This window comes from Phasianus colchicus, chromosome 4 (genome assembly GCF_987193195.1).
Source record: "Phasianus colchicus chromosome 4, bPhaCol1.hap1.1, whole genome shotgun sequence".
In the NCBI taxonomy this organism is placed as follows: domain Eukaryota; kingdom Metazoa; phylum Chordata; class Aves; order Galliformes; family Phasianidae; genus Phasianus; species Phasianus colchicus.
Genome location: NC_143439.1, coordinates 43,746,398 through 43,758,595, shown reverse-complemented (window position 1 = coordinate 43,758,595; position 12,198 = coordinate 43,746,398).

The window sequence follows — 12,198 nt, the reverse complement described above, 5'->3', positions numbered from 1 at the left end:
TTTTAATGACTGAATGTTACTTTGCACCTCATAATGCCACTGACAAGCTAAAACAGGGAATGCCCCCTCTCTCTACTTTCCATGTCAGTTTAGCACTAAAATAAATCTAATTAAAAGTGGTGATGCATCATTAATATGTTTCTCTCTATTCAGAGCCCTGGATTTGAAGTTCAAACTTGATTTTTATGCTGCATATGATTTTTAAATAATTTTCCTTCCCTTTCATCTTTTCTTAGTTAGTGGTGGTAAAAATAGATATATCTGGTCTAAAATAATTCTACCACGCAGCATTTGCAGAGAAAATGTGACATGAAATGCATCAAATTTACTATTGCATACAATGTATTACATTCTCTTGTCATTTCTCTTTTTTTCTCATAACAGTTCTGATATACGAGGATGAGAAGATACACAAAATTAAAAAGTTTTCTACAGAGACTGAGGAAAACATTGGTATCCAAGAAAAACAGTTGAACTGTTGCCTAGAGAAGGGAAGACCAGTTGAATCTCTATGCACTTCAAAATTGCTTTATTAAACAAGAAAAAATAATTTGGCAGCATTTTCTACATGCAGGAAATACCAAGTTACTTCATCCATCATCGGATGCATTTATCTTTAACAATAGGTAAATAGTTAAACTAGAAAATCCATGAGATATTTGAAAACATTACATATTCATAACTTTCTGATCCAGGTATTGGACAGACTGACCAGAGGTGAAGCATTGCTGGACCTGCTGCTCATCAATGCGGAGGAGATCATTAAAGGCATTAAGACTGGAGGCAGCCTGGGCTGCAGTGACCATGCCCTGGTTGAGTTCATGATCTCGAGGAATGTGAGCCTGGCAAAGAATGGGGTTGGGACCCTGAACTCTGGAAGAGTGAACTTTAAGCTGTTCAATGGATTGTTGGCCAAGATCCCCTGGGATGTTGTCCTTAAAGACAAAGATGTTGAGGAGAGCTGGCTACTCTTCAAGGATGCCTTTCTGAGAGCACAAGAGCTCTCCATCCCTCTGAATAAGAAAGTGGGCAGACAAGGTAGGAAACTGGCATGGCTCAGCAAGGACCTGCTGGGTACACTGAGGGCAAAGAAAGGTGCATACAAGCTCTGGAAGCAAGGGCGTGTCACCTGGGAAGAAAACAGGGATGCCATGTGGACTTGCAGACGAGGGATCAGGGAAGTCAAGGTGCGGGCAGAACTGAACTTGGTGAGGGATGTGAAAAACAATAGGAACACAAAACAAGTGTACTTGCTTTGGTAAATGTAAAAGGAGAACTGGCTTCAATGGATAAAGAGAAGGCTGAGGTACTGAATGAGTTCTTTCCCTCGGACTTCACTGGTGGCCAGGATTCCAATATTTCTCATGTCCCTGAGCCCTGCATCCTTACACCTCTAGATGGGGACCGGAGCAGTAAATCTCTCTCCCACTGTAAGGGCAGATCAGGTCCGAGACTGCCTCATGAGACTGAATGTGTACAAGTCTATGGGGCCAGATGTTTTGCATCCCAGAGTTCTGAAAGAGCTGGCTGAGGTGGTTGGTGAGCCACTCTCCATCATATTTGAAAAACTGTGGCTGTCAGGTAAGGTCCCAGATGACTGGAGGAAGAGTCACGTCACACCCATTTACAATTACAAGGAGGACCTGGGGAACTACAGGCCGGTGAGTCTCACCTCTGTGCCTGGAAAGATCATGGAACAGATCATCCTGGATGACATACTTGATCACATGAGGAAAGGGGGTGTGATCCGAGACAGCCAGCATGGTTTCACCATGGGAAGGTCATGCTTAACCAGTCTGGTGGCCTTCTATGATGGAGTGACGGCATCAGTGGACAAGGGAAAGGTGTCATTTACCTGGACTTGAGCAAGGCTTTTGACATGGTCCACCACCACATCCTTATCTCCAAATTGGAGGGATGTGGATTTGATGGGTGGACCACTCGATGGATAAGAAATTGGTTGAAAGGTCACAGACAGAGGGTGGTGATTAGTGGTTCTATGTCCAGGTGGAGGCTGGTAACAAGCAACATCCTCCAGGGGTCTGTCTTGGGACTGGTGCTCTTTAACTTCTTTATCAATGACATCAATGAATCAAGTGCAACCTCAGCAAGTTTACTGACGATACCAAGATGAGTGGTGTGGTTGACACAGTGGAAGGAAGGGATGACATTCAGAGGTACCTTAATAGACTTGAAAGGTGGGTCTGGGTGAACCTGATGAGGTTCAACACAGCAAAGTGCAGAGTTTTGCAATTGGGCTGGAGGAATCCCAGGCATCCATACAGACTGGAAGGAGCGGTCCTTGAGAGCAGCCCTGTGGAGAAGGACCTCTGGGTCTTGATAGATGAAAAACTTAACATGAGCCAGCAGTGTGCCGTTGCGGCTCGGAAAGCAAATGGTATCCTGGGCTCCATCAGAAGAAGGGTGGCCAGCAGGGACAGGGAAGTGATTGCCCCCTTTACTCTGGTCTTGTGAGGCTCCATCTGGAGTACTGTGTCTAGGTCTGGAGCCCCCAGTACAAGAAAGACTGCTGTTGGAGAAGGTCCAGAGGAGCACCTTCCCTACAAAGACAGGCTGAGGGAGCTGGGCTTGTTCAGACTGGAGAAAAGAAGGCTGTGGGGTGACCTCATTGCAGCCTATCAGTACCTAAAGGGAGCCTATAAACAGGAAGGGAATCAACTCTTTGAAAGTGTAGATAACAGGAGGACAAGGGAAATTGGTTTTAAGTTGAAGGAGGGAAGATTTAGGTTGGATGTCAGGGGAAAGTTCTTTACAGAGAGAATGGTGAGCTGCTGGAACAGGCTGCCCAGAGAGGTTATGGATGCCTCATACCTAGAGGTGTTCAAGGCCAGATTGGATGAGGCACTGGGCGGCCTGGTCTAGTATTAAATGTGGAAGTAGGTGGGCTTGCCTGTGGCAGGGGGGTTGGAGATTCATGATCCTTGAGGTTCCTTCCAATCCAGGTCATTATGTGATTCTGTGGTTCTGTGAAGTGGAGAAGAAAGGTATTTTCCTAATATATATGTATATAAAAAGAATAAAAGCAATATATATACATATATAAAAATTACTTTTATTCTTTTTTTCTCAATACTTGAATAAGTAATTTAAGATACATGTTATTTGAAATGAAACGAAATTCCCTGGGTTGAAAATGTTTTGTGCTCAGCAGGTTTATTATACAGACTAGAAACAGCTATAACAACAATAGATGCAACATCCATAAGGGGTGCTCTTCAATATTAAGTTAAAATGCCAGCAGAGATCAGTCTCTCTCACACATTTCCATGGTGTCTGCAATGACTTGGTTTCAGTTTGGATCTGCAAAATTACTTAAACTCACATATACACTTTTCATTTTAACACATATCACTTTCAAGTGATCATATATTCCTTAAGAATTTAAAGCTGCTTAAGTGGAGAAATTTTTTTTAATTGTTTTACTCCATTATCACAAAAACATGAATGTATTCAAGAGAGATAGTCTAAGAGAAGGAAAACAAACAAGAAATAGAAAATACTGTTAAGAAAAATAAGATAACTTAATGGAGAATTATATGAAAAGTTAAATTTTTAAGCCAACCTTAAATAATTATATATCAGAAGAGAATATTTATTTTTATTACAAGGAAGTGTTAATTTTGAGCGGCACTTGAACAACCTTTTGAAGTTAATATAATTACTTTAACACTTTGAATGTCATACTATGAGAAAATGTGAAGAACATCTCTAAAACCATATAATCCAATCTAAAAATGGAAAAAAATAAGCATAGGAGGTTGTACTGCATGTGTAGAGAATTGACCTACATGAAATCTTAATTCCAATTGTCCTAATTCTTGACTAAGAAAGTTAAATTAATGAGATGCATTTCCCTGATGCTCAGAGTTATTCAAATCAAAGGATTAAAATTTACCACATCAAGCAGGACATTTAGGTAATTGGAATTTGCACAGTGAGTCAGTGCTTTGTGTTCAAACTCTGTTATCTTTGAAGGGACATTTTAAGGATTAATTGATAAATTCTGTACACTGCTTAGTAATATCTTTGTGAGAAGATGCATTGGTTAGTGCTATTTTGCACTAAGTAAATGAGCTGGTGAGACCTCACCTGAAGTACTGCATCCTAATATGGAGTCCTTAGTATAAGAGAGATGTGGACATGCTGGAGAAGGTCCAGAGGAGGACCACAAAAATGATCCAAAGGATGGAACATCTCTCCTATGTGGACAGGCTGAGAGCTGAAACTCTTCAGTCTGTAGAAGAGAAGGCTCTGGAGAGACCTGATAGTGACTTTTCACTACCTAAAGGGGGACTGTGAGAAAGAAGGGGATAGAGTCTTTGGCAGAATCTGTTGTGATAGGACAAGGGGAAGTAGTTTCAAACTTGAAGAGGAGAGATTTAGATTGGTCATAAGGAAAAAGTCTTTTACAGTAAGAGTAGTGAAGCACTGGAACATATTGCCCAAAGATGTGGTGGGTGCCCCATTCCTAGAGACATTCAAGATCAGGATGGACTAGGTCTAGCTGTAGGTGTCCCTGTTCACTGCAGGGGAGTTGGACTTGATGATTTTAAGAGTCTGATTCTATGATTCTAAAGTAAAACTTATCGGTTATAACACAAACATAATTTTAGAGTCTTGGTTGACTGTAGATAATAAGAGATTTGCATGAGATAACAAGAGAGTTGCATGAGATAATAACAGATTTTCCCTCTCATAATTGCACTAATCGCAGAACCGTCACTGATTCCCTTTAAAGAGATCTATCTTTTCCTCTAGTTCTAAGCTCCCAGCCACCATAAAAGGGTCAGGATAAGGAACTGGAAAGTTGGTGATGCATATCTCAGGCCACCTACATATGACTGTGTTAGGAAGCCATGTACTGAAAGCTAAAGAAAATGGCACAGATTACTTTATGAATTTTTAAACACAACAGAAAACCTAAAGTTTTGTATGCTATATTCAATTTTAAGACAGGCATTTGTTATACTGTTTCATTGGAAAACATGCATTAAAAAGATATACGTCAAGAGCATGCATGCTGTTGTGTCCGATTCTTAACTCTTGATAGTCAATATTAAAAGTGACCCACAGTCACTTGTAACAAGCTTTGGCTGGTTTTAAAGTTGTCCCACACAAAAGGAGATAACATTTGTAGGAATCAGTTTGTAGAAAGCAATCTACACTTTGAAGCCATAATAGATGGCAAGGTTTCCATGAAAAGCAGTCTGGTATTCAAAAAACTAGAAAGCAAAATCCAAACATTTTTGAAAATTGACTAATGCTCTGTTAGAGACACACTGTCTGCAAACAGCAGGTGACATACCCCAAACCCAGAGTACTATGATATAAATAGGTAAAACGTTCAAAGGGTATGAGAAAGGAAACATTATCCTGGCTTTAAATATTAGGAAATGAAGTATATAAGGGCAATATCAAGCAATCTTCTCAAGGTCAAGCAAAAATATTCTGCTAAAGATGAACACTGAGTATAGTTTTCATATCCCTGGTCAAACTCTTAAAATATAAAGCCAAACTAACCTGTAAAATCCTTGATCACAGTAAAGTAATTAAAAAGTAATTGTTTGATTGCATTTGTTGCTCTACACTTGTTTCAAAGGCAAAAGATATCAAACATTGCTAGGCTTTTTCATTATACATGGCCACATTATTAATGTTTATTATCATTGTAAAAAATAAATTGTATGAGAAACAAAAGCATGCAGGGGTCTGTGAGGTTGTTTTTAGCTGAGGCTGTGGGCATTAAAGGCTTAGGAAACCTTCAATTTTGCTCCACAGGTGAATTGTGGTAGTAACCAGTGTAAATAGATATGGAAGCAGTGTTCTGCAGGGAATTCTGTTGCATTAATAACCATGAAGTCTTTAATTAGTATCTAATATGAAACAAACAAGAAAGATACGAGATCTCAGTTTGATTTTTCTAATTGTAAATACCTTCGGCAATGTATTTATAACATCTGATTGACCAATCACATTTTTTCATTTTTCATTTACTTAAACAAGGCTATCTTTGTTCTGGCTTAACCCCTTGTTTTAAAACTATAATAGAGATCTGAACAAAACTATTTATTTAATTCATTTGTTTATTATCAAAACTTGTTGTGATACAAACAAAAGAGACAGTACTAAAGTTCTTTAATCTAGCCCAGGAAGCTATTAATTCTAATAATAGCCCTAGAGTTGCATAACGTGGGAATAATTCCTTTTTGTGCCACTGCTATAGGACAGCTAATGCAAAGAAGCAGAAATATCTTTCAGACTTGGGAAGACATTAATCACCTTTGTGTTTTGCAAAAGATCCTGCCTTGTATTTCTGCTCATCGTCTGCCATCTCTACATAACCATAACTGTTTCAATAGTAAGAGAGGTAGAATAATGACATTTTACAGTTTGCAGTAGAAAAATCACCTTAAAATGTAAAAAAAAAAAAAAAAAAAAGTGTTCTCTAAGTACAACTTTTCCCTTTTTTAAGAGAAAAATGAATTCTCTGTTTAAGACAAGTCTACTCAGCACTGGAGTAGATATACCTCTGAACTAATTAGATTAAAATAAATTGAAAAGCAAACAGATTGAGTCAGATAGAACACCAAATGAATTAATTTATTGTCTGGACTATAGACACACGTTGTGAGATGCAAAGCATCTGGTAAGCAGCACTGAAAAGTCAAAATGCTGGTTGCTGTTTCAGAGATCATGCTCTTATGATAAAAATTTTGCTCCGGTTTTTTCACAGTGCAGCCTGGACAGTGTCTTCAGTCATTTGTGGTAAGGCTGATCTTGCCCTGTGGGTCTTGCTTCTACCACCCAGTTCTCCTAAACACAGAATGGTTTTTTAGTCACATACTAATGAAGAAACAGCAGAATTCAGGAAGAAAGAAACATTCTCTAGGCACCACGTTCCACAGCAATACTAGATAGGATGAAATATTCTTAGACTGTTAATATGAAAGAGGACAATAGCCAGGTGGGAGTGTTGTTTCCCTGTAATTACAGACATAAGCAATCTGTGATGTTCCAGGGCAGAAAAACATTTTCTGTGGTATATGTGTAATATATGTGTACTTGGTAGCAAGTAAACATTAACCCAGTTTAATGAGTCTTACTTGAAGCTGTTGCTAGAAGCTCCATGCTGTTATCCATATGCCAGATGCCTCCCATTAAAAATATTCATTGTGAACTTACTGTTCCAGGAACCTTTGGGATTTAATTGTTTTCTTGTCTATAAGGCATCACTTGGCCACACTACAGAATTTTTCTGAAACAGGCAAAAGAGAAGAAGCAACTAAGGATGAAGTTTTAGTGTCATTTTCACAAATGTGCATTCAGAGGAATTCCATTGGCTTTGCTAGGCTTATCTTGGCTAAAAACAGAATTTTATTAGCCGTTTTAACACACACTGCTGTTATACACCCCGACCAAGATCTATCTTTAGAACACTTTCCTGTCAGTGAAATAACTGCTTGATCCTAGTAAGGAAAATTGGCTCCAAGTTAGTGGTTTTTGAGGACCAAGTTTTTACTTCTGGTCTATAATAATCGTTAACATCATTTTAGCTTGCAAAGAAGTAAAACTTCATACCTTCTACCCGTTAATATTTGGAAATTACATTTTAGCTGTCAGGTCACATTTTCATGTTATTTCTCTGTTTTTAATTTCAGATTATTATTACCATGTCATAATATAAATAAGGATTTTCTTTTTAGCTGTGTATACCCTTCAGGTGATATTTATTCTTTTATCTTTCCTTCTCTAATCATCATCTAACATCACTACACATATTTACTTTTGTAATCCTTCCTAATCAGTCAACACTTCTGTCTCATTAGAATACATGTGTTCAAAGATCTCATACTATTGTTCTTTGAACTTACCGCATAATTAAAATGCATGTGTCACTAAAGGACAGCAAAAGTTAACTCTGGTAAAACTATTTCCTGAAGTGAAATATATTGTCATTCTCTTCTGCCTTCTATTGAAATTTCTTTGTTTTCTATTTGAATTTCTTCGTTTTCTATTTGAATTATGATTTAGTTGTTCGGGGTTGTTTTTTTTTCAGAGTTATGAGTTTCCATGTTGCCTTACTTTTAATCTAATTAAAAGTAGCTTTTGACTCTCATTCATCAGTTCTCATCAATCCTTACTAAAGACAGGCTCTGAAATTTAACTTTTATGCTTCAGATCTTGAAAATTTTGTTTTAGTGGAGATTCAGGTTGGATACTAGGAAAGACTCCTCTAAAAGTGTGGTTAGGCTTTGGAACAGGCTGCCCAGGGAAGTGGTGGAGTCGCTTGTTCAAGATACATGTAGATGTGGTACTCCGGGTCATGGTTTAGTGGGCAATACTGATGGTAGGTGGATGGTTGAACTAGATGATTTTGGAGGTCTTTTTTGCAACTTTAATGAATTTCTCATTTAAGTATTAGTTAAGAGTGGTTTCTCCTTATCTTATACATGTACATGTGCATATTACCAAAATAGCTGAACAGAGATTTCAAGTTTAATTCAGTAAGAGAACTTGAGATGCAGTATGAATTTGTAACACAGTAAGTAACCTATTTCGCCAATAAAGCCTTGCATACTGTTTGTATATTTTAGCTTATGCATTTATTCATATTATGTAAGTGATTCTAGGAACATGGACTGATAGCTCAAACTCTTTCCTTGCAGGAAGCTTTCTTGTATCATATGAACAAAACCTTATTTTTCTTTCTTGCTCCATGAAGCTGTGCAGAAAATGTTACAACAGGAATTGCCTTTCTTTTTTCATAGCTTGGAGAGCCAGATAAATTAATTTTATTATCTTACTTAGGAAAGCATTGAATTCAGCAAAACAACTTTTTGCATGATAAGAGCAAGTCCTTTAGCCTTCTATGTATCAAAGAACCCTGCCTCTCCAATTATGTCCAAATAGAATAAAATAAGGCAACAAATCTAGTTACTGATGATGAATCTCAGTTATACTTAAGCGCTAAAAACTCTTTATAGAGGAACAGTGTACAGAACAGTGCTATGTAACCATACTTTAAATGTTGAATGCACCAAACTTCTTTCTTCAGAAATGGACTGACCTAGCCATCTCTGATCTGAGCATCCACTCCAAGGCCAGAACCCTTTGTGAACCTGAACTTAAGTATCTAAAAAAGTGTACATGCAAAAGCACAACTAGAGTATTTGTTTTTAACATTGAAGTGTTACATTCATATCTTTTAATGATGAACAATGTAAAATAATTTGACAATTGAAGAGATAAGCTATTTTTTTACTTGGTGCCTTTATGATTATAGCCTATAATGACACTATAAAAGCACTAAGGATGTTATAGATTACAAATCATTTTTCTTCACAGAAAGCTATCTTCAAGTTAAAAACCTCTTTGATGTAGAAAAGACCTTTGCAAACAGATTCTTCTTGTTCAATGCTGTGGGAAAGTAAGTACATTTAGTTAGATATAAAATCCTCAGGACTGGGACAGTATTTATCACATGTCTGCAGAGCACAGACTGCTATTTGATTGCATTTTGTGTTTTCTAACACAAATACTGAGCGCTAAATATTCTTTACATTCAGCTACTTACTGATTATAGATAACTTTTCAGTTAAAGCAGCATTTGTGAATAACATCCTCTGAGTGATAGAAAACTAGATGTCTATTACTATTCTATGAATTTTGGTACTGGAAGTTCTACAGGCAAACAAAAAGAAAACAGATGCAGAGTGATGTACAATGTGAGAAACATCATGTCACTGTTAGCCAGCATCATAGGCAACAGACTCTGTCCCTGAATCATGATCACAGGCAAGGTACTTACATTGTTTAATTAATATTACTCAAATGTAAGTTTAACGCTGAAATAAATAATTGATTATGTTGTTTAAATAAAGAAACAAACAGGTATTAATTGAATATCATGCAGTACTTTATGTCCAAAAGGATGATTGTGTAATCATCATTTTAAACTACCCATTCTGTAAAGTTCACATTTATATACATTACAATATATTTTTCCATTATTTTATATATAAATAATATTTACATATAAATACATATAAATTACGTATTTACATTATTGCTGTTATCTTGAACATTACCCAATAAGAAAACCTCATCTTTTACTGTTAGTAAATAAATCCTTTTAGATGTTTCTTAATAATAATTGAGCATTACTTCTTACATTTAACAGTATGTTTTAAAATAATTATATTTAAAAGGAATAGTGTTATTTTCCTTTTAGGAATATTTGGTCAGAAATTGACAGATACAGCACGCACTTGAGGAAATGGACTATTTTTCCTTCATATAAAATAGATATATATTTTTTGTTATAACCCTCAAAATGTAGCATTTAAAAAATGATATACATTTCAGCCTGATGCATCTGCACTTAAAATGATGGTGATCTGAATAGTGTGAGAGCCAATACCAAGATATGTAAATTTATACATTTAAAAAGCATAATACTTTGGTTTGTCTGTATGTAAGACATGCTTGTGCTCTACAAAATATTTTAATCCAGAGATCTCAGCTTTTCTAGACAGGCATTTGTTTACTTGTTGAATTATACTGTAGATAAAATATAACTTAAAAAAAAAAAATACTTCTACTACAGTCACACTTGAGATGTTTATCTCTTACCCACCAATATATCTGGTTCAAAGCAAAGTCTAACTTCCTTCAAATGTATTCTGGTCATGCAACACTTCTTTTCAGAGCTTCATACTGCCGCAGAACAAGTGCTTGTGTACACAAGACACAGAAAAAGCTGTTTTAATCTGTGAATTGATAGCTAGTTTTCTCAAATTGTTACATAAAGTTTACTAAATGTACAGACAAATCCCCTTCATATGAATAAAAGCTGTAAAAAGCATCTATTAATAATTCCATTTTTGGATTTCCTTGGTGATGTTTGTCTTTTATCTTTGGACGTGCTTCTGTCTATTTTTAAATAATTTGTTAAATGAGTTAGAATTTTGCTAAAGAAAAGATCTGCTTCACACACAGAGATGTCTGTTAATGATCATAAGCAACATTTTTTAATACTTTAAATCAAGATAATGCTATTTTTGCCTAACTGTACACTGGCATTTTAAAATAACATTCTGAAGCAGAATTGGTACGCTGCAATAATTGCAAATGAGAAAAATTCCCTTTATTCACTTAGAATCATAGAATCCTTAGAATTGGAAGGGACCTTTAAAGGTCGTCTACTCCAACTCCCCTGCAGTGAACAGGAACTGCAATCAGATTGCCCAGAACCTAGTCCATCCTGATCTTGAAAGTCTCCAGGGCACCCACCACATCACTGGGCAATCTGTTCCTGTGCCTCACCATCCTCACTGTAAAAGACCTTTTCGTTATATCCAATCTAAATCTATCCCCCTTAAGATTGAAACCATTTTCCTTTAGATCCTGCTAAAGAGTCTGTCCCTATTTTTCCTACAGTTCCCCTTTAGATACTGAAGGTCCACTATAAGGTCTACCTGAAGCCTTCTCTTCTCCAAGGTTTAACTTGCTGATAATGGGTCGCTTGTGATTTGACAAGGCATGCCTTCTTCACATGGCAGCTCTGTGGGATGACAGCACAAAATATGGCTGCAATATTGTGCAATTATTGGCATGAAGGCTGAAATTACGTTTATATCCCATCTACTCTCTTTCCAGAACATAGAACAGGAGGTCCTATACCAGAGTTGCAGATCAGTCAAGGCAACATAAACACTGAATTTTATCTCCCTTTTCTTCTCTTTTCCAGCACATATGTAAACAACAAAAAGCATCTGGAAGAAGTCCTTAGTTCCCCAGTTCATCCCAGCACTCTGGACTTCCAGTAACTCAACTAACATTATTTGGCTAGATTAAGTCTAAATGACTCACACAGAAAACTCATTCTGTGAGATGGACCAATTTCCCTAGCATCAAGGCTAGCAAAAACTATCAGTGAGTGCTCCCCAGATGATAGCCCTCTAGCTGTCAGCTTCTGTATGTGCTGACATTTCACAAAGTTGCAGCAATTTTTTTTTCGAATGTATTTAATTTGAAACTGCTTTAGTAGAACAAATCAATGGAGCTCTGGGATGTTTTCTGCAGAAAGGTTCTGAGTCTGGCCACCTGATTTCAAATGCTGTGACTCAAATCTCTGTAGAATATATGGGAAGTCTGATGTTACTCTCGGGTGTTTAA